At 40.3% G+C, this 23827-nt stretch overlaps 1 pseudogene; it reads right to left on the bottom strand.

The window, feature by feature from the left end:
* Positions 1-712: 712 nt before the first annotated feature.
* Positions 713-20758, bottom strand: LOC125137956 (UDP-glucuronosyltransferase 2B31-like; annotated as a pseudogene).
* Between the last annotated feature and the right edge of the window lie 3069 nt (positions 20759-23827).

The following is a 23827-nucleotide window of genomic DNA, read 5'->3' on the forward strand; positions in this document are numbered from 1 at the left end:
AGTCCCTTTGGAGTACAGGTTATTTAGTACGTTAATATGTAGGGAGAACTTAAGTCAAACTACCAGAGGCTGAATATGGGAGTGGAAGTCATCAGGTGAATATTTTTAAAGATAATAAGAAAATGAGAAGTACGGGTATGAATTCAAAGATTTTCACACCTAGATCTATTTTTTATTTATTTTTCTAGTTAGATCTTATTTTTTTAATAGCTAGAGCCTATATTTTGAATTCTCCCAAATTTCCCAGGGAAATACGTTGAATCCGTCGGATGATCCGGTAACTGGCTTGCCAGGGTTTTATGATAGGAAGTGGATGCTGAGGCTGGATGCAGAGGGAAGGAAACACCAAGAAGTTTTAGGAGGATCTTCACCAAAAAAAGGAAAGGGTAACCTTTCTACATATTCCAATTTTTGCACACATTCTCTGGCAAGATAAAACTGTAAAATTCTGCACCCGAATGAAGTTAAAAATTCTGAATATTGACAACAATGTGGGTACTCTGGTGTACTTGTTATTGTTCTTGTGTCTATGCACACCGGTGAAACACAGTTAAATTCATCATGTCTTTTGATATAACTATTGAATTAAAATAATAACTTTCAATGTATACCCTCGTAATTCTATTTTGATGGATTTTTTCACTAGGTGTCCTCTTGGCGTGACCTAGGTCTAACTCTGAAACAGGCAGAAATTCCCTGGTGCATAAGTCTTGCCCTGAGATGTTAAATTATGAGAAGTCATTTTGTCACAGGAGGATGGGAACCTTGTCATACCTCCTTCCTGCTGGAATAAACGGAAGAGTTCTATCTACTGGGCCATACCCGCTTCCGGCCTCAGACACAGCTACTGCCTTTTTGCCTTCTCTCCTGCGTTAGCCACTTCCGGCAACAAACAGACAACCCCTGTGAGGGCAAATGCAGCCGTTGCCACACAGGCCAGCAGGAACCCAATGACATCCAGAGAGTGGTACTGGTACCAGGTGAGGTCGTGGGCTGCTGGCCGCAGGTGCTTGGCTCCTTTGTGGCGCATGACAAACTCGATCCAGAAGACCGCCCGGTCCAGGGGCTTCACAGGCTGATCATGTTGAATGGTTGATAACCACATCACGTTTTCCTTGTAGCTGAAGGCCAAAGAAGCAGAATCAATGTGGAGAATGAACTAGGAAGGATAAATGTGACGTTTTCATGCCGATGGTAAAAAGGAGTGTCGCACAGTGGGGAAGAAAGACAGATTATTTTTCAGAGATGACTATAGAGACCTTAGCTTATGGGCTACAGTTTGTTACATGAGTAGGATTTCAACCTAGGAAGAAAAGAGAGGAGATGTGAGAGGAGAAGAAGTTGTAGTAGAAGGAGTGGAAGAACTTAAGTTGCAACAGCAAAAAAAAAAAAAAAAAAAAAAAGGAAAAAGGAAAAAGAGAGAAAGGAAGTGCAGTAACTCTGTGCTTTGAAAGTTCAAACTTTGATTTCCCCAGTAGGGCATTGTTAATAGACCCAGTGGACAAGTTTTAAAATACTGTCATAATCCAGGGATATGCATAAGTCCATGATGGTGTTCGGAGGCAAGTCTAGGCAGGGTTGCTGAGGAGCTGGTGTTGACCTAATATTAGGAAAGGAGTGGTTAAAAGGGTGGAAGTGGATTGCCTTGGTTTGCATCCTGACTCTGACCCTTACTTTGCTGCCTGCCTCTGTCTGTTCCTCGGTTTTTGAGTATCCGATGGAATGGTTAGGAATAGCCTCCTATCTGATTATTGGGAGGAACAATATATTGATTTTTAGAAGTATTCCTAGCCCACAGTAGACTCTCAGTGAATGCTTGCTAGTGTTGATATTGTTTTTCGTGGGAGTTAATTTAGAATAGAGTGTGCTCAACATTTGACTAATTTGGCATTGCAGTTACATTTGTTCCCACTCTGTTAAAGTCATTATGGATCAAAAGGCACAGGAGGAGGAGGCCTCGAGAGATAGGGCTCACAAACCGGAAATCCCAAGGTGCTATGGCATGGGAAAGGAGCAATAACGATGGAGGTCAGTTCTGTCCTGTTCTGTGGAAACACAGAGGGAGCCCTGGGGCTCTGAGTGGAGGGTGGTAATCAGGAAGCGTTTGTAATACAGTGGAAAGTCTGTAAGGAAGTAGTAAGGGGATGTGAGCTCAGGACTTAGTACGATGTATAACATATTGTAATCATTCAGTATAAATAGGTAAAAATTATCTTCGTTTTGGATACTACCTTCACACTCTTAAAAAATCAAAATCTATAATGATACCAGAGAGATGTATTTTTACATAAAATCAGTAAAATGATGTATACGTAAAAACAAGAAGAAGAAATATGTACTTCTTACGGTGCTCTCTCCGGATAATGGTTGTGCTAAAATTAAAATGTAACAGCACTGCTTAAAGCACAAATGTCCACAGTGGTCTTATTAGCAATATATTCTCCAAATGTTTATTTTCCAAAATCATTGTGAAACACAGGGGATATTCATATTTATATAGACACATACATGTATATGTCATTGTTACAATATTTATAGTATTCGAGAGATTAATATAAGTCACGAAATAACTTGGAAGCCGAATGACTTGCGTTTCTGAAAATTGGGCTTTTATGTAGTAATGTACCAATGTCTTGTCCAAATCAAATGCTTTTTTATTTTCTAATTCTTCCAAATAAGACAAATGCAAGCCCAAGCAAAAGAGCTGAGACTATAACTACGTTGATGGGTAGTATCTGTCTTATTGTATTGGGGTAAATTAGAAAGTTCTAGGTGTTACCTGTTCTCAGTAATGGGTTCAAAATGTTGGCATAGAAACTTTGGGAAGTGGTCATTGTAATGGCAATTTGAGATTGATTATGTCATGGTGGTTTACTAACAACAGACCATCTTGGAAGAGGTTTAAACATTAAATGAGTCCATCTGCTGAAAAAGACCTCACAACTCTGCAAATGACTGCCCTTATAATATACATGATTTCCTAGTTGAACCTGGTTCTAAATGCTTCTTCTTAATTCTTCTGCTCCTACCTCAGTGATTGTTCTCATGCTAATGATTAGTGCTTTCAAAATGTTCCCACCATCCTTACATCCTCTGACAAAAGTTCCCCCTAAAAGCAGGGGAAAAAACCTTAATGCGACCCAGTAGGTTACTGATGACTGTTTCAAAGCATTGAGCAAAGCTTACTCCTCATTTGTTTATGTCAAGACTCATTGCTGACCCACTGGCCTTCATCTGGGAACCTCTCTAGAAACAGCATCAAAGTAGAAAAAACCTATACTCACGAAGGGTTGTTAATGACTTGCTTCAAGGCATTGAGCAGATCTGTTCTTGACATTGTGTCCAAGTCCAATCTTACAGCTGCTCCCTTGGCTGTCATGTGAGCGATGTTATCAGGCTGATCAGCAAACAGGGGAATGCCCACCATAGGGACCCCGTGGTAGATGGCCTCAAAAATGCCATTGGCGCCACCATGAGTTACGAAGCTTTGGTTTGGGGATGACCTAGGATTGAGTGAATTTCAGGAAAAGGATTAATCTTACGTCTTAAAACAAAATGATCCGGTGCACATTAGAAGGCACTGAAAGCAGCAGTGTCTTCTAGATAACAGATGATTATGTACAGGAAATGGCATTTCAAGTGCTTTCAGAACTCAGAGCAAGAGACCCCTTGGTCTGCTGGAGAGGTCAGTGAAGACTTCATGAAAGCAGTGCTGTGTCACTTGCATTTCACAGATGAGTCCAAGATTGTCCTGTGAGCAGCTTGAAAGAACCTCCTGGTCAAAGAGAGCACGTGTGCACAACAGGGGGGAGACAATGCCGGAAATACCCGCTCTCTAAGAAGTAGGAGGTCTCTGAATCTGATTGGAAGGGTGTCAAGGTAAGAGGAAAAGCGTAAAGGTAGTGGCACTGGAACCAGAGGAAAGAAAAGCTACACTGTATCATGAAATCTGGAATCAGCTCATGAAACAATTTTGGATTTTTTCCTGTAGAAAATGGAGAGTCCCTGGTAATGAGGAGGGCTTGGTTTCTGTAGCATTTCAAATACCTCTAGAGAGGGGGAAAGACTGCTGCAGGGAAAGAATTCAGCGAGAGAAAGACAATCCCCAACGTTCTTTCTAATTTCACTGTGAGAAGCAGTTACAGTCAAAATAAATCTACTTTGATTCTGGCCATGAGAAATGTGACCTGCTTTAACAAAGTGCCATCTCTGTTGTAGTCACTCCTTTTGTCCTCAGAGGCTGGAAATAAAAATAAAGGACCAAAGTTTTCTTTTGAAAATAAGTTTCAATAATAAATGCTAGGAGAATGATAGATATTCCTGCAGAAGTATTAACATTCTGCTCAGCTGTTACTCATGTTTTCAGTATTTGTTCTCCCAAGTCTTACCAAGAAGGTCATTTTGGGGGATCCACTTATACAGCCGAGTATTGGGTCCTAAGGTATCAGGTTTCTTGCCTTCGTATTTCCACAGCACCTGTTAGGGTAAAGAAATCCTTGATTCCATGAATCAACTTCAGAGTTGCAGCAGTAGAGTTCTACAGAGATTCAAAGACATCTAGTTAAATGCTCTCCATATGACAGCTAAGGAAATGAGGCCACACACTCTTCAGTGACAGTAACTACTAATGCTCTGACCTCAACTCACATTTACACAGTTATGATTCTATTCAGTCAGGTAATCATGACCTCTCACACATGACGCCATAGGCAATTGAGATTCAATGACACTTCAAATATTTAAGAAAATGTTAGGTGCTCTAATTCTACTGAACAAAAATAGTGTCAAATTACTAGTCACCTACGCATTATTTTTCTTTATTTCATATACAAGCTTTGATTTTCAAATTTGGTATTCACTTGTGTATTTCTTTTTGACTGCTCCTTGTGTTCACTTATACCTTGAGTTATTTTAGGAGAGTTTTACACCTCGTAATTGACATGTATAGGGAAATGTCAGTCCTTAGGCTGTTAGGAGAAATAAATGTTTTTGCTTATTTATAATTTATTACTAATAAGTTAATTAGTACTGCTTAGGAAGTATAAGGAATTTTAGATTATAAATTGATACGCACTAATTCCAAGAACAATGACAATTGGTAATTTCTGATGTGAACCCAGAGTATTGCCATTATGAAAAAGCTTAGAAATTCATTAAATTTAGAGACGGGGAGTTTGTTGGTAGTTTGTAAGTAAAACTAAGTCTGTTGAAAAAGTTGCAGAACTGTGATGCGAAAATGTATTCACTGGACTCTGAACAGTTTAACAAGGAAGCACAAGGCATTGACCACATTGGTCAAAGTGTGGTTTCTATGCACAGTACCAAAAGAAGTTACTAATCTTGAAATTCCTATGCAATTTTCATAAATCGAATTATAATTTATTAGTGCTTAACCCCTATTTGCACTGTGAATAGAACATCCTTTAAGTTCCCAGCCAGCAATTAGCATACCTGGCTAGGAGAATACTAGGATATCCGATAGTAAACTGAAAAGGAATATCCAAATATCCAAAGGCACCAAGTGTATATTACATGTTAGAAAATAGTTTGCTGCTCTATTTTATGGAGAAAGAGGCAGCTGCGCTTTTTCCATGCCCGTCTTCCTCATGCTTGACCCCTTGGTATAGTCCCTCCTCCTTCCTCAGTGAGGAGGGGTAATCTTCGAATAGGTGAGAAGCAGAGTTCATCAAGGGCCAGACTTTACAATGCACAGGGTTCACCGTAAGGGCAAACCCCTATCTTCATCTTTTATCTTCCTGCTTCAGACATTGGCAGGCCCCAGTCCAGTAGGGGAGGCTGATGTTTCTCTTTGTCTAAATCACTGTGACTGTGGGGGTAGCTGGAAGCAGCCTGATGAACCCTGGCCATTCTTTCTCTGAACAGCGCCTTGAAGAGTACACAGAATGGGTGTGTGTCAACACAGAATGGGTGTATGTCAACATTTAGAGGAGTTCAGTAGGGGCCGGGATTATCGGACAAGTATGAACTGCATGTCATATTCCAGACTTTTGCCAATATTGCTTAACATTACTGTGCTATTACACTTACTGTTAAAATTTAACTCCTGAGAACATCTCTATGTGAACCATGTCTTCAGGAGTCCTTCTGGGTAAAGGAGCAAATGACTAGGCAAAATTTGGTATTTCTTTTCCTGTCCATGATATCATTATAATACCAAATTTCACAAGGTTGCTGTTAAATAACTTTTTTGGGGGGGGGATCACAATGTTAAACCAAAATTACTGTCAGTCAAATATACTCTGTCTACTAATGCAGCAGCGGCCATGTATGTTTTGCTTGTCCAATATATCTGAGATAAGGTGGACCTATCATGATGGTTTGTCTTTCTTGCAGGAAATGTCTAATCAGGTCTTTCACAGAATTTAACAGTCTCATAAAATAGTTGTCCACAATTGTATTCCTTCATCTACCTTTTGGGGAATCTGGGCAAAGGCGGATGCAATCGTATTGGCTCTTTCTTCTGTCATGTTACTGATCATTGACCCCAGAGTAAAGAGCACAATACCATGTTCTCCAGCACTCTGGACAAACTCTTCCATTTCCTGTAAAAGAAGGATTTGCTGCATCACAGAAGAGTCACAACATGGTCAAGATTATTGGAAGGATTGCTACAAACAACGAAAGAGAGAAAATCTGGTAGCCTCAGAAATTCTTAGCGTGATGGCTTTAAAAAAATAGTAAAATACACATAAAATTTACCATCTTGATCATTCCTAAGTGCATAGTTCAGTAGGTGCAAGAACATTCACATTATGCACCCAATCTTTAGCAGTTTTTCATTTGGCAACGCTGGAAATCTATTTCCATCAAAAACTCCATCATTCTCTTCTCCCAGGCCCTGGCAACCTTCTCCTTATTCTACTCTGCTCTACTCCGTATTTCTACAGATTTGCCTCATCTGGATACTTTGTCATAGTTGAATGGTACAGTATCGATATGTCTGTGACTGGCTTATTTCATTTAGTGTAAGGTTCACCCATGTTGTGTCAAGTGTCAGCAAATGGCAATGAAGAGAGGACAATCCAAAACGTACGGGACACAGCAAAAGCAGTTCTAAGAGGGATTGTTTTGGTGATAGAGTCTTATTTCAGAAAATAAGAAAACCCCCAAATAAACAACCTAACTTGACATCTATGGCATCTGGGTAAGGAAGAACAAACAAAACTCAGAGTTAGAGAAGGAAAGAAAGCATAGAGACCAGAGCAGAAATACATGAGATGGGGATGGGGAAAGCAAGAGAAAAGATCAATGAAGCAAAAGGCTGGCTTCTGAGACCAAAGACAAAACAATAAGGTAAAATAAAAACGGTTTTCCCATCATGGGTTAATGAATCTGACTGGTATCCATTAAGATGCAAGTCTGATCATTGGCCTTGCTCAGTGGGTTAAGGACCTGGCATTGCAGTGAGCAGTGGTGTAGGTCGCAGATGCAACTCGGATCCCCCATTGCTGTGGCTGTGGTGTAGGCTGGCAGCTATAGCTCCAACTGGACCCCTCTTCTTGGAACCTCCGTATGCCGCGGGTGCAGCCCTAAAAAGACAGAGACATGAAAAAAACCCTGGTTTTTGAAAAGATAAACAAAATTGATTAGGCTTCAACTAGACTCATCAAGAAAAGATGGGAGCGTGCTCAAAGCAATAAACTTAGCAAAGAAAAAGGAGAAATTACAACTGACACCACAGAAATACAAGGATCATAACAGACTCCTACACCCACCTCTATGCCAACAACAGATGTAACCTAGAAGAAATGGACACTAAGAGTTTTACTAAGGTAAAACCTTCTAAGACCGCATCAGGAAGAAACGGAAAACAGAAATAAGTCAGTCACTAGTACCGAAATCAATTATATCATTTAAAACATCCAAAAAACAAAAATGCAGGATCAAATGTCTTTGCAGGCAAATTCTATCAAACATTTAGAGAGGAGTTAACACCTCTATTTCTGAAACTCTTTCAAAGATGTGCTGAGGAACTTGCCTGTGCATTCTATGAAGCCACCCTCATCCTGATTCCAAAATCAGACCAAGACACCTCACCAAAAAAGCACCCCTCCCAAAAAATAAAGTAAAAAAAAAGACTACAGGCCAATATCATTGTTGGACATAGATGTAAAAATACTCAAGAAAATGTTAGTATCTGGAATCCACCAGTACAATAACTGGATCATGCACCATGATCAAGTGGCTTTTATACCATGGATGCAAGGATTTTTTAATATACACAAGTCAGTCAATGTTATACACCACATCAACAAACAGAAGGATGAAAACCATATGGTCATTCCGAAAGATGCTGAAAAAGATTTTGACAAAATTCAACCCCACTCGTTTGTTGACCCTCCCGAAAGTGGGCAACGAGGGATCCTAACTCAGTATAATAAAGGCCATACACGACAAGCCCACAGCCCACATCATTCTCAATGTTGAAATGCTGAAATTGCTTCTGCTGAGGTCAGGAAAAGGACATGGAGGTCCATTCTCACCAATTTTCTTCAACATAGTTTTGGCAGTCCTAGCTACAGCCACTAGAGAAGAAAAAGAAATAAAAGTAGCGAAGAACGGAAAAGACATAAACCTGTCACCGTTTGCAGATGACATGATACTATACCTAGAACCTCCTAAAGAGGCTACCAGAAAACTGCTAAAGATAATCAATAAATTTGGCAAAGGTGCAGGACGCAAAATTAATACACAGAAATCTCATACACTAACTACAAAATATCAGAAAGGGAAATCTGAAAAACACAGTCCCATTCACCATTGCCTCAAAGAGAAGAACGTACCTAACCTACATAAAGAGGCAAAAGACCTGAACTCCCAGAACTGTAAGACACTGATGAAGGAAACTGAAGATTACACAAACAGATGGAAACATATGCTATGTTCTTGGATTGGAAGACTCAATATTGTTAAAATTACTGTACTACCCAAGGTCATCTACATGTTCAGGGCAATCCCTATGAAAAAACCAATAGCATTTTCCCAGAAATGGAACAAAAAACTTGAGAATTTGTATGGAAACACAAAAGACCCCAAATAGCCAAAGCAATCTTGAGGAAAAAAACAAAGCTGGAGGCATCAGTCTCCCTCGCCTCTGACTACACTACAAAGCTGCCGTCATCAGAAGAGTCTGGTTCTGGCACAAAAACAGAAATACATGTCAATGCAACATCACAGAAAGTCCAGAAATACATCCATGCACTTGTGGTCAACTGATCTAAAGGAGGCAGGAATATACAATGGAGGAAAAATCAGTCTCTTCAATAAGTGGTGCTTATTGAACAGCTACATGCAGAAGAGTGAAATTAGACAGCTACATGCAGAAGAATGAAATTAGAACACACTCTAACACTCCACACAAAAATAAACTCTGAAAGGATTAAAAATCTAAATGTAAGACCGGATACTCTAAAACCCTTAAAGGAAAACATAGGCAAAACACCATGACATAAACTGCAGCAATATTTTTTGGATCCACCTCTTAGAGTAATGACGACAAAAACGAAAATCGACAAATCATACCTCTATAAACTTAAATGCTTTTTCGCAGCAAAGGAATCCATGAATAAAATTAAAAGACAAGCTGCAGAATGGGAGGAAGTATTTGCAAAGCGAACAACAAGGGATTATTTTCTAAAATATACAAACAACTCATGCAGTTCAATATCAAAAAATAGTCCAAAAATGGGCAGAAAATCTAAACAGACGTGTCTCCAAAGAAGACATACAGATAGCCCCCAGACACGTGAAAGGGTGTCCAATGCGGCTAATGGCTAGAGATGTGCACTCAAAACTACAGCCAGGTAATCACCTAGTCAGAATGGCCGTCATCAAAAATCTCTATACAGCAAAGGCTGGAGAGTTTGTGCAGAAAAGGGACCCCCCTTACACTGTTGGTGGGAATGTAAGTTGGTGCAACCCCTATGGAGAACAGTGTGGAGGTTCCCTACAAAAATAATATAGGACTACCATATTATCTTGTGGTCTGCCTCCTGGGCATATATCCAGAGAAAATCATAATTTGAAAAGATAAATGTATCCCAACGGTCACTGCAGCAATATTTACAGCAGACAAAACATGGAAGTAACTTAAATGTCCGTCAGCAGGGGACTGGGTAAAGCAGATGTGGTACATGTATGCAGTGGACTATGACTCAGCCATAAAAAGGAGTGAAATAATGCCATTTCCGGCAACATGGATGGACCTGGAAATTATCACACTAAGTGAAGTAAGGAAGAGAAAATACGTCATATGCGATCACTGATATGTGAACTCGAATGCAAGTGATACAAAGGCACGTACAAATCAGAAACCGAATCAAAGATTTCAAAACCACACTTAAGGTTACCAGAGGTGAAACATAGGCAGATTAAATTAGGGGATGGGGATTGACATATACACACAATCATATGTAAAAGAGGTAACTCGGCTCTACTGTATAGCACACGGAAACCTAGTGGATACTGTGTAATAACCTACATGAGAAAATAATCTGAAAAGGAATGAGTATGTGTACATGTAACAGGATGTGTAACTGATTTACTGTGCTGTATACCTGAACCTAACACAACTTTGTAAGTCAACTCGACTGCAATAAAATCAAATGTGAATTCCAAAAGAAAGAAAGAACTTTGCCAACTGTCAAAAAAGTTGTAAATGGGAGTTCCCGTCGTGGCGCAGTGGTTAACGAATCCGACTAGAAACCATGAGGTTGCGGGTTCGGTCCCTGCCCTTGCTCAGTGGGTTAATGATCCCGCGTTGCCGTGAGCTGTGGTGTAGGTTGCAGATGCGGCTCGGATCCCCTGTTGCTGTGGCTCTGGCGTAGGCCGGTGGCTACAGCTCCGACTCAACCCCTAGCCTGGGAACCTCCATATGCTGTGGGAGCGGCCCAAGAAATAGCAACAACAACAACAACAACAACAACAACAACAAAACAACAAAAAAAGTTGTAAATGTTGTGTTGTGTCAAAATTGACTTTTAAAGGGTGAGTAATATTTCTTTTTTTTTTTTTTTGGTCTTATTTTTAGGGCCTCATCTGTGACATATGGAAGTTCCCAGGATAGGGGTGGTATTGGAGCTATGGCTGCCAGCCTACAGCATAGCCACAGCAACCCAGGCTCCAAGCCGTGTCTGCCAGTGTAAGTCTCACAGCAATGCCAGATCTTTCACCCACTGAGCGAGACCAGGGGTTGAACCCACATCCTCACGGATACTAGTTGGGTTTATTACCACTGAGCCACCATGGGAACTCCTAGGCTGAGTAATATTTCATTGTTTGTAGATAATACATTGTGTTTTGTGCTTTACCTGTTGATTGACAGTGGGTTGCCTCAACCTCTTGGATTTAATGAGTAGTGCTTTCATGAGCATGGTTTGCCAAATCTCTTTGGGATCCTACCTTCAACTTTTGTGAGTATGTACCCCAAAGAGGAATTGGTGAACTATCTATTAATTCTATTTTCAATTTTTCAAGGAAGCTCCATATTTTCTTTCTTTCTTACTTTTTCCTCTCCAAGGCCTCTCTCCTGAGGTTCCTGGGAAGGAGGTGTGGGATATGAAGTCAGTTTCTTGTATCACGGGTATTTGTGCAAATGTGTGTGTGGGTTGTGTGTGTAAGCAAGAAATGAAATCAAGCCAGTACACAGTAGTGAGGAAGAGATGCTATTCAACAATATTGTCCTCAGACTCTTCATCAATAATGTTGTTAATAGTTAACACAGATTCTCGGAAGGCAGGCACATAGCAGGATTTAAGCTACCCTTAGTTATTACTATAATTCTACTGAATCATTTGTTTATTCTAGACAGACTTTCTGGAGAATTATTTTAGACTAGTCATCAGTATTCCATTTCCCTGACCCTAAGAACGAAGAAATATTTGTGATTTGAACGACTTGATATCTATCGTTCTCTCAGCTCTATAGTCCTTATACCTTCCTTTAAACTTTATCACGATTTCCCCAATTCTCTCTCTCTTACTAATCACTGAGGTTTGAGGAGTCTGGTGTTTGACTTTGGAAACGTTCCTGGGTCCTTTTTATCATCCAGAGATACACTGTGTGGTTAAATATTTGAATGACCATATTGCTGGGTTTGTTTACATATGACAGCTTTTGCCCTGAGATACATCGCATAACTGATGTCACAGTAGGACGTAGATGTGTAACGGGTTGTAAGGGACCCTCATCACCATCTCACTGAGCCCCCCAGGGAGTACCACCCCACAGGAGAGGTATACCAGGGTTTCCATGGCATAGTTTTGGTCACCTGGTGTGTGGTCACTTCAGAGTAAGTGAAGCTCCAGGTGAAGCCCTATTTGCCTGGAGTTGTTTCAGAACTAGTTTGTCCTGTGATTTCTTTGCATTTCCCAATATAAATGTTATGTTTTATCCACTAGAACAATATCCAATTGCGGAGTGAATGTACTCTATTTACAAAACATGTGGACAGGCAGAATTTTCCTGGATAAGTGTTCCAAAACCTTACACCCATCTTTCTTCCTTTTTTTCTCCTTTAAATTCATCATTCTGAAAATAACTACCCAACCCTTCCACCATAAAATGTATGGCTTCTCATCCTAATTGCTGTCACAAAAGTTCTTTTCAAAATTATTATCATGATTATTATGATTATTATCTTGGCCGCATCTGCAGCCTATAGAAGTGTCTGGGCTGGGGATAAAATCCAAGCCATAGCTGTGATCTGCGCCGAAGCTGTGCCAGTGCTGGATCCTTTAACCCCTGCCCACTGCACCACAGAGGCAACTCCTTCAAAATGATTTTTAGCAGAAAAGTAAAAGAGGATTTAAAAAAGAAACCTCAGTCTTGCAAATTATAATGTGTAGAGTTTTATTAAAAATATAATTTCACCCTGATGATATCAGGTTCATTATTAAGTTCACTGAAGTTTTCTCATGACTCCTCTTACCACTTCCAGATAATATACACATACCCGTTTATCTCCAGCGGTCTTTAAAGTTACCTGCCTTCAGTATTTTGTCTCATTGGCTTGCTACCCAAGGCTGCTTCATCTCTGCCATGGAAGATGCATCCCTATCAAATTGTTGTAATACATCATTTCTTCAAAAATCGATCACTGATGTGAACTGGTTATTCTCCTTCTCTGACACCTTTATGAAAATATGGTGAGCTAGTGGCAAAAAAGAAGGCAAAATATGAACAACTGTAAAAATGAACTAAGATTACTCATACTCTCTGTGCAAGGATATCCTTAGTTTACAATTCATATGCTTTTCTAAGGAGATGAAATATATGTGGCATCAAACATCATGCAGTTTAAGGTTTATAACGTATTGATTTGTTCATGTATACATTGTAATAGGATTGTCATTTTCATGATTGTTCGTACCTCATTCATGTCACATAATTATCATTTCTTTTTTTGTGGCTGGAATGACTAAAGTCTAGTCAGAGGAGGATTGATGATTATAACATAATATTGTTGTCCATATTCACTGTATGATAACTTAGCTCTCTAGGAATTATTTACTGTAGGATGCAAGTTTGCACCCTTAAAAAATTCTTTCCTATTCTCCCATGCCTGAGCTCCTAATAGCCACCATATCCCTCTCTGCTTTCACAGGTGTGACTTCTTTTAGATTCCACACATAAGGGATGCCATACAGGAGTTCCCATCGTGGCACAGTGGTTAACAAATCTGACTAGAAACCATGAGGCTGCGGGTTCGATCCCTGGCCTTGCTCAGTGGGTTAAGGATCCGGTGTTGCCGTGAGCTGTGGTGTAGGTCACAGACACGGCTCAGATCTGTGTTGCTGTGGGTCTAGCGTAGGCCAGTGGCTACAGCTCCGATTAGACCCCTAGCCTGGGAACTTCCATATGCTATGGGAGCAGCCCTAGAAATGGCAAAAAGACAAAAAAAAAAAAAGAAAAAAACCCAAAAACGGATACCATACACTGTTAGTCTTTGTTCAGAAACATAAAAATTACAAGCATTAGCTAGACTAACCATGAAAAACTAAAGAATCAAATGGGTTAAATTAGAAATGAAAGAGGAGGCATAACTTATACTACAGAACTATTCAGGGCCACAAGACACTGTCGTGTAGGAGTATGTGCCAACAAATTACGTCATCAAGAAGAATGGATATGTTTCTAGAAACACACACTCTATCAAGGCTGAATCATGAAGAACTAGAAAATCTTAGCAGTCATAATTTGTAAAGATATTAAAGCAGTAGTTAAAGATCTCCAAATACAGAAAACCCCAGAACCAGAAGGCTTCCTTGACGAAACATTTAGAGAACAACTGATGTCTGTCCTTCAGAAAATTAGCAAGGAGAGAGGAAATGTTTCTGAACTTATTTCACAAGGCCAATAGTACCTCGATAAGCTATAGATAAAGACATTACAAATAAAGAGGCCTACAAGCCACTATCCAGGATGAATACAGAGGCAAAAACTCTCATGCAAATATTAGCCAGCCAAAATTCCTGAACATAGGAAAAGGATTGTATACCATGACCAAGTGGGATTTATCCCTAGGATTCAAGGATGGTTCAACATGCCCAATCATTGCAGATAGTACCTTGCATTAATAGGAAGAAACCGAAAATAACTTGATCATCTCGATAGATGCAAAACAACATGTGACAAGAGACAGTATCCTTTCCTGATAAAAACTCTGAACTTATAGGGTAGAGAAGGAACATACCTCCACATAATAAAACCCATACATGACAAACCCAAAGCTAACATGATGCTCAACAGTGACCAATCGAAAGGTTTTTTTTTTTTTTTCCTGCGATTAGGAAAATGGCAAGGGCACTCGCTCGCACACTAATTTGACATAGTATTCCAAGTCCTAACAGCACAACTTGGCAAGGCAACGTGATAAAAAGTATCCAAATCTGAAAGGAAGGAGTAAAATTCTCAGTATTTTACAGATGGCATGAATTTTTGTATTGGAAATTCCAGAGACTCAACCCAAATCCTAAGCTAACCAACAAATCCAGTAGATCTGCCGGCTATAATAGCAACACACAGAAATCAGTTGCATTTTCCTCCACTAGTAATGAAACATCTGAAGAAGTAGCCCATTGATAACAGCATGAAAAACAAAAATGTAAGTAGAAAGGTCTGAACCTTGATAACTCCGAGACTTTGTGGAAAGAAATAAAAGACATAAGTGGAGAGGCATCGTGTGTTCATGGATCAGAGAGTAAATGCTGCTGAACTGGCCTCACACCTTCCAGTTTCAAATTGTACTGCAAGGATACAGGGTTTAAAACCATACAGAACTGGCCTAAAAATAGACAAACAGACCAGTGCAACAGAACACAGGGTCCGGGAGGGTGCGGGAGGGTCCGGGAGGGTCCGGGATTAAAATTGGGAGTTTATAGTCAACCACTGTTCAACAAGGGAGGCAAGAACACCCAATGGGCAGAGGTTAGTCTGTCTCTTCTCTTCGGAGAAAACTGAATAAACACATGCAAAAAAAGTGTAATGCCGCCTCTATCTTACATGTCTCTTAAATATTAGCTTAAAATGGACCAAAGACATATACACATCAGACCAGATACTGTAACTCTCCTAAAAGAAAACATAGGGAGAAATCTCTTTGACATTGGTCTTGAAAATGATTATTTTGGATATGACACCAAAACTATGACAAAAGAAAAAAGTCAGCAAGTGGAACTGTATCGAACTTAAAATCTTCAGCATGGTAAGAAAAAAAAAAAGCAGTCAACAAGTTGAAAACAAAGTACAGAATGGGGGAAACATTTTCAAATCACGTATTGAATGAGGGATTAAACCCCAAAATATATAGAGAGCTCATTCAACCCATCAACAAAGTTCATTCCATAGAAAAGAGTAAATGAACAAAACTGACATTTGTCCAGAGAAAACATCCAAATGGCTAAGAAGTTTATGAAAAGATGCTTGACATTACTAATCATCAGGGACAGGCAAATCAAAACCGCAATATCACCTCGCACCTGTTAGAAGTCTACCACTAAGAAGAGAAAACCGTTGGCAGAATGTGGAGAAAAGTGAATGCTTGTACGTCATCAGTCCATGTTTTCCATGGACTCTGCCTCCATGGAAAACAAAATGAACATTTCTACAAAAAAATAAAAAATAGATCCGCTATGTGACCATCCATTCCACTCCTGGGTATGAACCTAAAGAAAATAAAAACAGGATAGCGAAAAGCTGTATGTGCTCCCATGTTTATTACAGCATGATTCCTAATAGCCAAGGGAAATAACCTAAAGGCCCATCAACTGATGAATGCATAAGAAGATTTAAACACCCACACCCACACCCACGCCGACACCCACACGCTCAAAAAAACACACTGGATGTTACTCCTCCATGAGAAAGAAAGAAATCCTGTCATGTTCAACCACATGGATGGACCTTGAGGACATTCTACTGGAAATTGTGCTTCCATTTGAATCGTTCTTCTACTCCCACACCTAAATATACATCATGACATATAGTTTTAAAATTGTAATTCTAACTGATAGTCTCATGTTACCTGCAAGACAACTGTGATCTCGTTATATCTGCTATGTTCCAGCTAAACCTCATACCTGATTTAGCATAAATAGGTATTTGATAAAATGATTATAATGATGTGATGTACACACTATAATGTGCTTAAACATTGCTTAATTTTGGATATGTAGATTACTTCCGGGGTGCCTTTCATGAATTACTGTCCAAAATAGCGTGTTTGCACATCTCGACTATTTTCCTGTATAGTTTCATAGGCGTACAGTGTGAAGTCAAAGGCTATAAGCATTTTTATGATTCTTGATGAATTCTGCCAAACATCTTAATACTTTAAGAAGTATAGAAATTTTCTGAGAGAACATAATAACTAATGGAAAGGTTAGTAGTTTGAAGGAATTGTTTCTTTACGTAGTGTAGTCTTTCCAGTCATTGCCTCAGATTCAAATCTTGTGTTGCATCTTAGTAATAGCAGCTACTATTACTAATTGTTACAATTATACTGTTAGTCATCTTTCACTCTGTCCTCCTTCCTCTCCTCCTAACCTCCCTCCTACCCACAGTATCACTTTCCTGAAATGAGAATGGTGAGATCTTTCCAAAAATAGGGCTAGATAGCACAGAAATTTCGCTAATGTTCTCTCAGCCTCTGGATGTTGTAAGAGCTACCATAGAGAATCCAAACAATTTGCAGTCAAAAGAGATGCTGAGTTTTCTCCTTGAAAGAAATATCAGTTTCATTTTTCCATCAAGAAGGAGTGGACAAAAGGCTCTCCTAAGAGATCACTCCCAAGAGGTGGCTAAAGAGTATTTGCTTCCTATTTATGTCTAAACTACACAGAAAACCGATCGTGTCAACGTAGAACAGACTAGATTCTTGCTTACCTTCATGAGGACTAGCAGCCTAGAAACTTGGGTGATTTTTGAGAAATTTTGGGATTTTTAACCTGTGGGCAGTTTCCAGATTCAAGAGGTATAAATTATTTTCTCTTTAATACATGTTCAGAATTTATGGTTTCCATATGTGCAGTGTATGTTTTCTCTGTGTTCACACCGTCAGGCCGCTATGAACTTGGGGCCTACGTTCCTTAGGGAGCTTTAGAGGTTTGCTATAGGATTGGTGTAGGCAGAAAACCCCTGGCCTAATAGACTAAGCTATGTCTTTTATGCTATAAGATGTGAACCCTGGAATTTCAAATGAGGAACGGTTTAAATGCTGATGTGCAAGTGGGGAAAGGTTGGATTTGGCCTCAGAAGTTGTTAAGACTTACATTTCTATCGTTGAAGAATGGTATTTTTTTAGCTAGGGCACTGGTGAAGGGCCTCATCCTCTGAAATAATTAAGAAACTTTTAGAATCTTTTAGAATTTTAGAATTTAGAATTTAAAATTAAGAGTATTAGAATCTTCTCAACTGCGTACTAACCTTAAAAGCTTCTTAGCACTAAAACTTTTAAAAATTAAATGTATTAGATTATATTTTATTAACTATAAATTTTATTCCAAATTAACATTTACTAGCTTTGTTGAATTGTTTCTATAAAGATCCTTTTTTAATTAAAAAGACTTGAAAAATTTGCTCCCCATGGGCTCTAATCCCCAGAACGTTGCTGGAGAATATACCTTTGAGGTTCCAGAAAACCCGTTCTGATTAAATTAAGAATTAGGTCCAGGTGGCTGGCATAGATTGGGTTATGGAAAGTATGCAATAATACAAACAAAATAGCAGTAAAGGCAGTAGTTGTTATTTCCTCTGGATCACTGAGCATATGCCAGAGACATTTTGGCTGTTTCATACGTACTAACCAATTTCCCCCCAGGAGCAACCATATGAAGTAACTCCTATTATGATAAAATTGAGTGTGGTTATATCTCTGTAAACATTGCAGTCTAGTATTCAGTCATTATTGCCTCTATCTCCCAACAACCTGTTAAAAGGTACGCCTTTCCTTCTGGCCCCTTTACACTCCAATTCAGGGCCTACATCCTACGTTGTTAAAAACATCTGATCATTTCTCTCCTTTTCTTTACCTTTTTAAATTTCTGCCTAACTCCTTTATGAGATGCCTCAAACCTCTTATAATTACCTGTCTTCAACTTGCCTATCCAGCATCATCTGCCTCCTTGCTCAGCCTCTTCCTGTTTAGATTAACCTTAGACCTCTTGGGAATTGTCATTAACATTCTGCTTGCTTTTAGTCTGTGGCTCCCCCACCCCTGCCCTATCACGTCTTATTCCTGCACATCCCTCCGATCTCCCCTTAATTATCAGTGCCTCAGAGGTACTTGCTCTGATTCCTGCTGGATGCTTCCTTGGCAGTGTGGTGTTTCCTTACCGTGACACTTTTCACTTGATGTTTATGACTTGCTTGCATTCTGTCTTTCCAGGTAGAGTGCCAGGTGGTAGAAAATGCATCTACACTCTTTCTCTGCCTTTCAGCACCTACTCCTGGTATATGCTAGGCATTTTATGTTTATTCTTATAATGAATGTCTGATACCGTATTGTATGTTAAAAAATGAGGATGGTAATAACTGACCTATTCTCAAAGTCTCCCAGATGTCCCTTTATTTCATGAAGATACTGAAATTCAGAGAGTTGAGGCAGAAACGAATATGTGAGGTACTAATTGGCAGGTCATTCTATCCAGCTTCCTATTCGAACTAAGGAGTGGAGGATTATTCCTACTGAAAATGTAAAGTAGAAAAAGCACAACAATCCAAATCAGGTTACCTTAGGTAGGGGTTTGGCAGGTTTGCAATGGAAGCCTCCAATAAATTCAAAATTTGGTAGCAGTGGGCGGGGAAAATCAAAATCCCAATAATTTCGAATGAGCCACATGTCAGCTTTCCCCATTGTCTCAAATAATGTAGTGGGCCTTCCTGAAAGATAAAGCAAAATAGTAACTAAGGTTAGATGAAATGAGAATATAGTCATGTGCATACCTTAGGTAAGTTTTGGAAAGGAGCTTGGAATGACGTAGCCAGAGATGTTTGCACATGTCTCTTCTTGATAAAGCAGTTATGTATCTTTGTGTAAAGTATATCAGTTCATCTCATATAATGCAGAAATGGAGCTACATCAGTAGAAACAATCTCTAAATACTCCCCAGATTTTTGAGCTACACACACCTGTGTGAGTCCTCAGTCTACCTGTCATCATTTATTATGACATTCTATGAGGCTTAAGAGTGAGTGACCTTTTTAGTGAAAGTAGAACTTTAGTAATGGGTATATAATTGCTTGGAGAAATCCTAAGCATTTCAAGATGTGGCTTACGACGTTGTGGAATGTTCTGAACTAGTAATGCCCCACAGGGTTTATCTTCCCCAATGATTTAATGTTTCCAAAGTATTTACAAGATTGAGGGATCATTTTATATTTTCATTTTTCATCACTTCACTTATAAGAGACAAATTCCTGGGGCTTAATATTTACATAAACGCACCCACCAAGGCATTGGGAAACTTAGGTCTTCGTGTTAAACCAACTAAAAGCATGACTTACCTAGTGCTTCACTGTAAAATTGATTCCACTTCTTCTCATCACATATCCTGAACCAGAAGTCCAAAAAAACTACGTATAACATATTTTTAACCCTCTCCATGAATGTCATGTGATCACTAAGTTCTGACATGACAACAGGTACATAGGATGGTGGGAATGGAAGCTTTCCACTGAGTTTTTCAATTGAATAACCAGGAGAGAAGCGGAGGCTGTACACCAGCGGTATGTTGAGTATCTCAGCCACCAGGTCAGCACAGGGTAAGATGGGATCTGCAAGGATGACATCAAACCTTGATTCTTGTAGTTTTGTCATAAGTTTCTTGTTCAAGACAGCATCTTTGCAGATCTTCAGTGAAACATCAGAAAGTTCTGAAAATATATTTTGCGCTGTTGAAATATGTGTCCAAAATGAATGTTTTGCCCCCTGTATCCATTCAGTGAGAAGCTGCTGGAGGAAATTCTCATAATCCTCTTGACTTACAGATGCAGGGAAACTCTCAAATTTGATAGTAGGTGATTTGTTGGGATCAACAAGAATGGCAGCTGATGATTTTAGAACAGTCACCTCATGACCCCTGGTGACAAGTTCCTCCAGAATTATCTTCATGTTAATCCAGTGACTATATTCCAGTGGCCACACCAGCACCTTTCCACACCTGCCAGAGCTAAAGTAGCACGTCAGCTGTAGCAGCAGCAGAAGTGAGAGCCATTTCAGTGACATCTTGTCCACTATTACTTTTAGGAAATTATGTTTCTTTTGCTCTTGCTCATGTTTATACCCAAGGAGGCACCAATCATGGAGTTGTTTAAAGTGTAACACCCACACCTTAAGTAAATAATTTTTAAGAATTGGCAGCAGCTATGGCAAGCAACTGAACGGACAAAGTGTAGACCATTTCATGCTTGGGCAATGTGTTTACCTTTGTTTTGTTTGTGCTTTACCCATTGACACGCCAATGACCTTGCACATGCAAAGCCAACTATATTGTGCAAGGGATAAGTCTTTTGTAAAATCAATAGAAATTGAGGGGCTCGCTTGTCTGCATTCTTCCTGACAGGTAATGAGCGAAAAGATGCTATGAGTCGGTGGAGTGTTGTGAGGGCCAACACGTGTATCCCCCACAGAAACAACAAAGACAATAAACGAGCCACTACGAACCAACGCTGATTTACTTTGGGAAAGCTCTGGGCTACAATGCAGAAGCAGCAGGTGCTTGGTTCCCAGGGGAATGGAGACAGATCCCCACCCCCCAAATGTGGCTTTCAGCTTGGAGCCCTGCTGCGGACATGGGTACTGCCAGCACAAAAGCTACACCCTCTCCCAGAATGTGGATACTCCAGTTGGGCATCAGGAAACACTGGCCTGCGGAAAACCACTGCCTGCATAGATTAACCACCTACAAGGATTGACTGCCCTCTGTCATGAGACTCAACCCCCTACCCCTCCTTTGACCTTCCCCTCCTCCTTCTTTGCTGTTCCTGCCACAAGTTCCCTCCATGACCTCCAACCACTGATTCCCACCACAGATGTTTTTAAGCCTAGCACCTCCTCACAGTCAGAGCTGGTGCCGTCTTGAGCTCAGCCCGTCCCCCTCTGAGGCCTTGATAAATCTCTCCCGCTTTCCCAGCTTGGCCTGGCACGTTCTACCCTCGGCAAACCTAACAGCGGGTACCCTACAGAGTTTGGAAACAAAGGATGGCCATGTAGAGAAGCTTAGGAAAGTTGGGATCTCCATCACGCCCTCCTCCAGTTCAGAGCAGCTTAGAAGCAGCAGGGCTCCTTTCAGAGGAATTTCACTTTAGGAAGAAAGGAGACTAGGAGAAGGTCCATAAGGCTTAATACTGTAGACACTGTCAGCCTTTGCTGCTGAGGGCTTCCCCAGCCTTCGCCAGCACTGAGTCCAGTTGCCAGAGCTGCCCAGGGTCCTTGCAGCCATGTCCTTTCTGAGGCAGGAGCTGTCCCTGTGGTGACCTGACCTTGAGGCCCCATCAGCCCTCTGCCTTGCTTTTCCTGGTTGAGTTGCCACAGTGCCCTGCCATTGATGGCCCTAGAGCCACTCCTGTCTAGTCTCCTCCCAGGATCTAGGTCAGTGCTTTGTCCTGCCGTGGCTGGGGCTGTGCTGCTGTTCCTTTGCACTCACGCTGTGTTTTTCATTGTGGCTTGGGCTGGCCATTACCTAGCCGAGGTGTCACTGCTCTGCACTGTATCTGTGGGTCCTAAGTCATGGCCCCAACCTGTCATTCCTTGGGCTAAGGGGCTGCTACTCTGCACTTTACCCTGGGTCCTAAGTCAGTGCTGTGACCTGCCATTACTACCGCCACATCACTGCTGCTCCAAATCCCACCCCATGAGTCCTGACAGGTGGCTTTAACAGGCCATCAGAGGGAACATGCTGCTGCTGCTGCTGCTGCTGCTCTGTGCCTTCTCCTGAGGGCAGAATTGGAATCTTGACCCACCCTCCTGAGGCAGTACTGCTAGAGGACCCTGCCCTCCTGGGCTTAAGCCATAGTTGGATCCTCTCATCTCAGGGCCTGTACCAGCCCCCCTCCCCAGAATTATATTCACTACATGCCGCACACCTAGCAAGACAACTGTATACGTGTTTTACCTGCTTGCTTGTTATATTTATTCAGAGAAGAAAGGAGGAGAAATGGGTAGTCACCCAGCCTCGTAAAATTAATTGTCTTCCCCGGTGCTCTCTGCTTTATCCTGTGGATTGGCACTGCAGTCTGAGTTTACTTTCTTCAGCCTGAAGACCTTCCTTCAGTTTTTCCCGTAAGGCACATGTTCCAGCAATGAATTCTTTTCTCCTGTGAAGGGTCATAGGAATATCTCTGTTTTGCTCTTACTATGGTAAATAGGTTTTGTTCGATGTAGAATTTTTGATTGATAGTTTTTCTTTCAGTCTTCTGAATATGTCATCCCACTATTACATAACATCCATTGTTTCCGATGAGGTATAAGTCGTGTCTTTTGGAGTTCCCTTGTTTGGACGCATTCTTCTTGGCTTAGTGCTTCAAGGTTTTTGTGTTTAGCTTTTAACATTTCTCTGAAGTCTGTGTATAGTGCTCCTGTGCTTATTCTACTTGGAATTGGGGGTGTATTGATTCACATTTTCCATCATATTTCTTGTGTTTTTGGGCATCATTTTTTAAAAAATTGTTTACTCTTCTCCTTATTTTTTTTTTTTTCAGGCACTCCAATTTTGTGGATGTTAGTGTGATTAATTATGTCCCACCTTTCTGGTTTTTTACAAACATTCACTTGTATCATGTTTTAGCTACCTGTAAGTAATATTTTATAGTATTTGTCGTTCTCTTATTTCACCTTACTTACAAAATATTTTCTGAGTCCTCCCTGTTACTGCAAATTGCAATATTTCATTTTTTTCTTATGAATGAGTGATATTTTATTGTTCATATATACGACGTCTTTTTAAGACAGTTGTTTATCGATGGGCACTTGGGTTGCTACCATATTGTGCTTCTTGAAATGGTCTTGGTATGAACATCAAGGTGCATGTATGTATCTTTTTCAACTGGAGTTTCTTATTTTTTCCGATATACATACCCAGGAGTGGAATTTCTGGATTTTGTGGTAGTTCTATTTTTAGTTTCCTGAGGACTCTCCACACTGTTTTCCATAGTTGTTTCACCAATTTACCCAGTCCCAGGATCAGTGCATGAGAGCTCCCCTTTCTCCACATCTTCTTCAAGTTTACTGATTGTAGACGGTTTTGATGATACCCATTCTGACCAGAGTGAAGTGATAAGTCATTGTCACTTTGATTCTCAGTTCTTTTTT

The sequence above is a fragment of the Phacochoerus africanus genome, chromosome 10 (genome assembly GCF_016906955.1).
Source record: "Phacochoerus africanus isolate WHEZ1 chromosome 10, ROS_Pafr_v1, whole genome shotgun sequence".
Classification (NCBI taxonomy): Eukaryota; Metazoa; Chordata; class Mammalia; order Artiodactyla; family Suidae; genus Phacochoerus; species Phacochoerus africanus.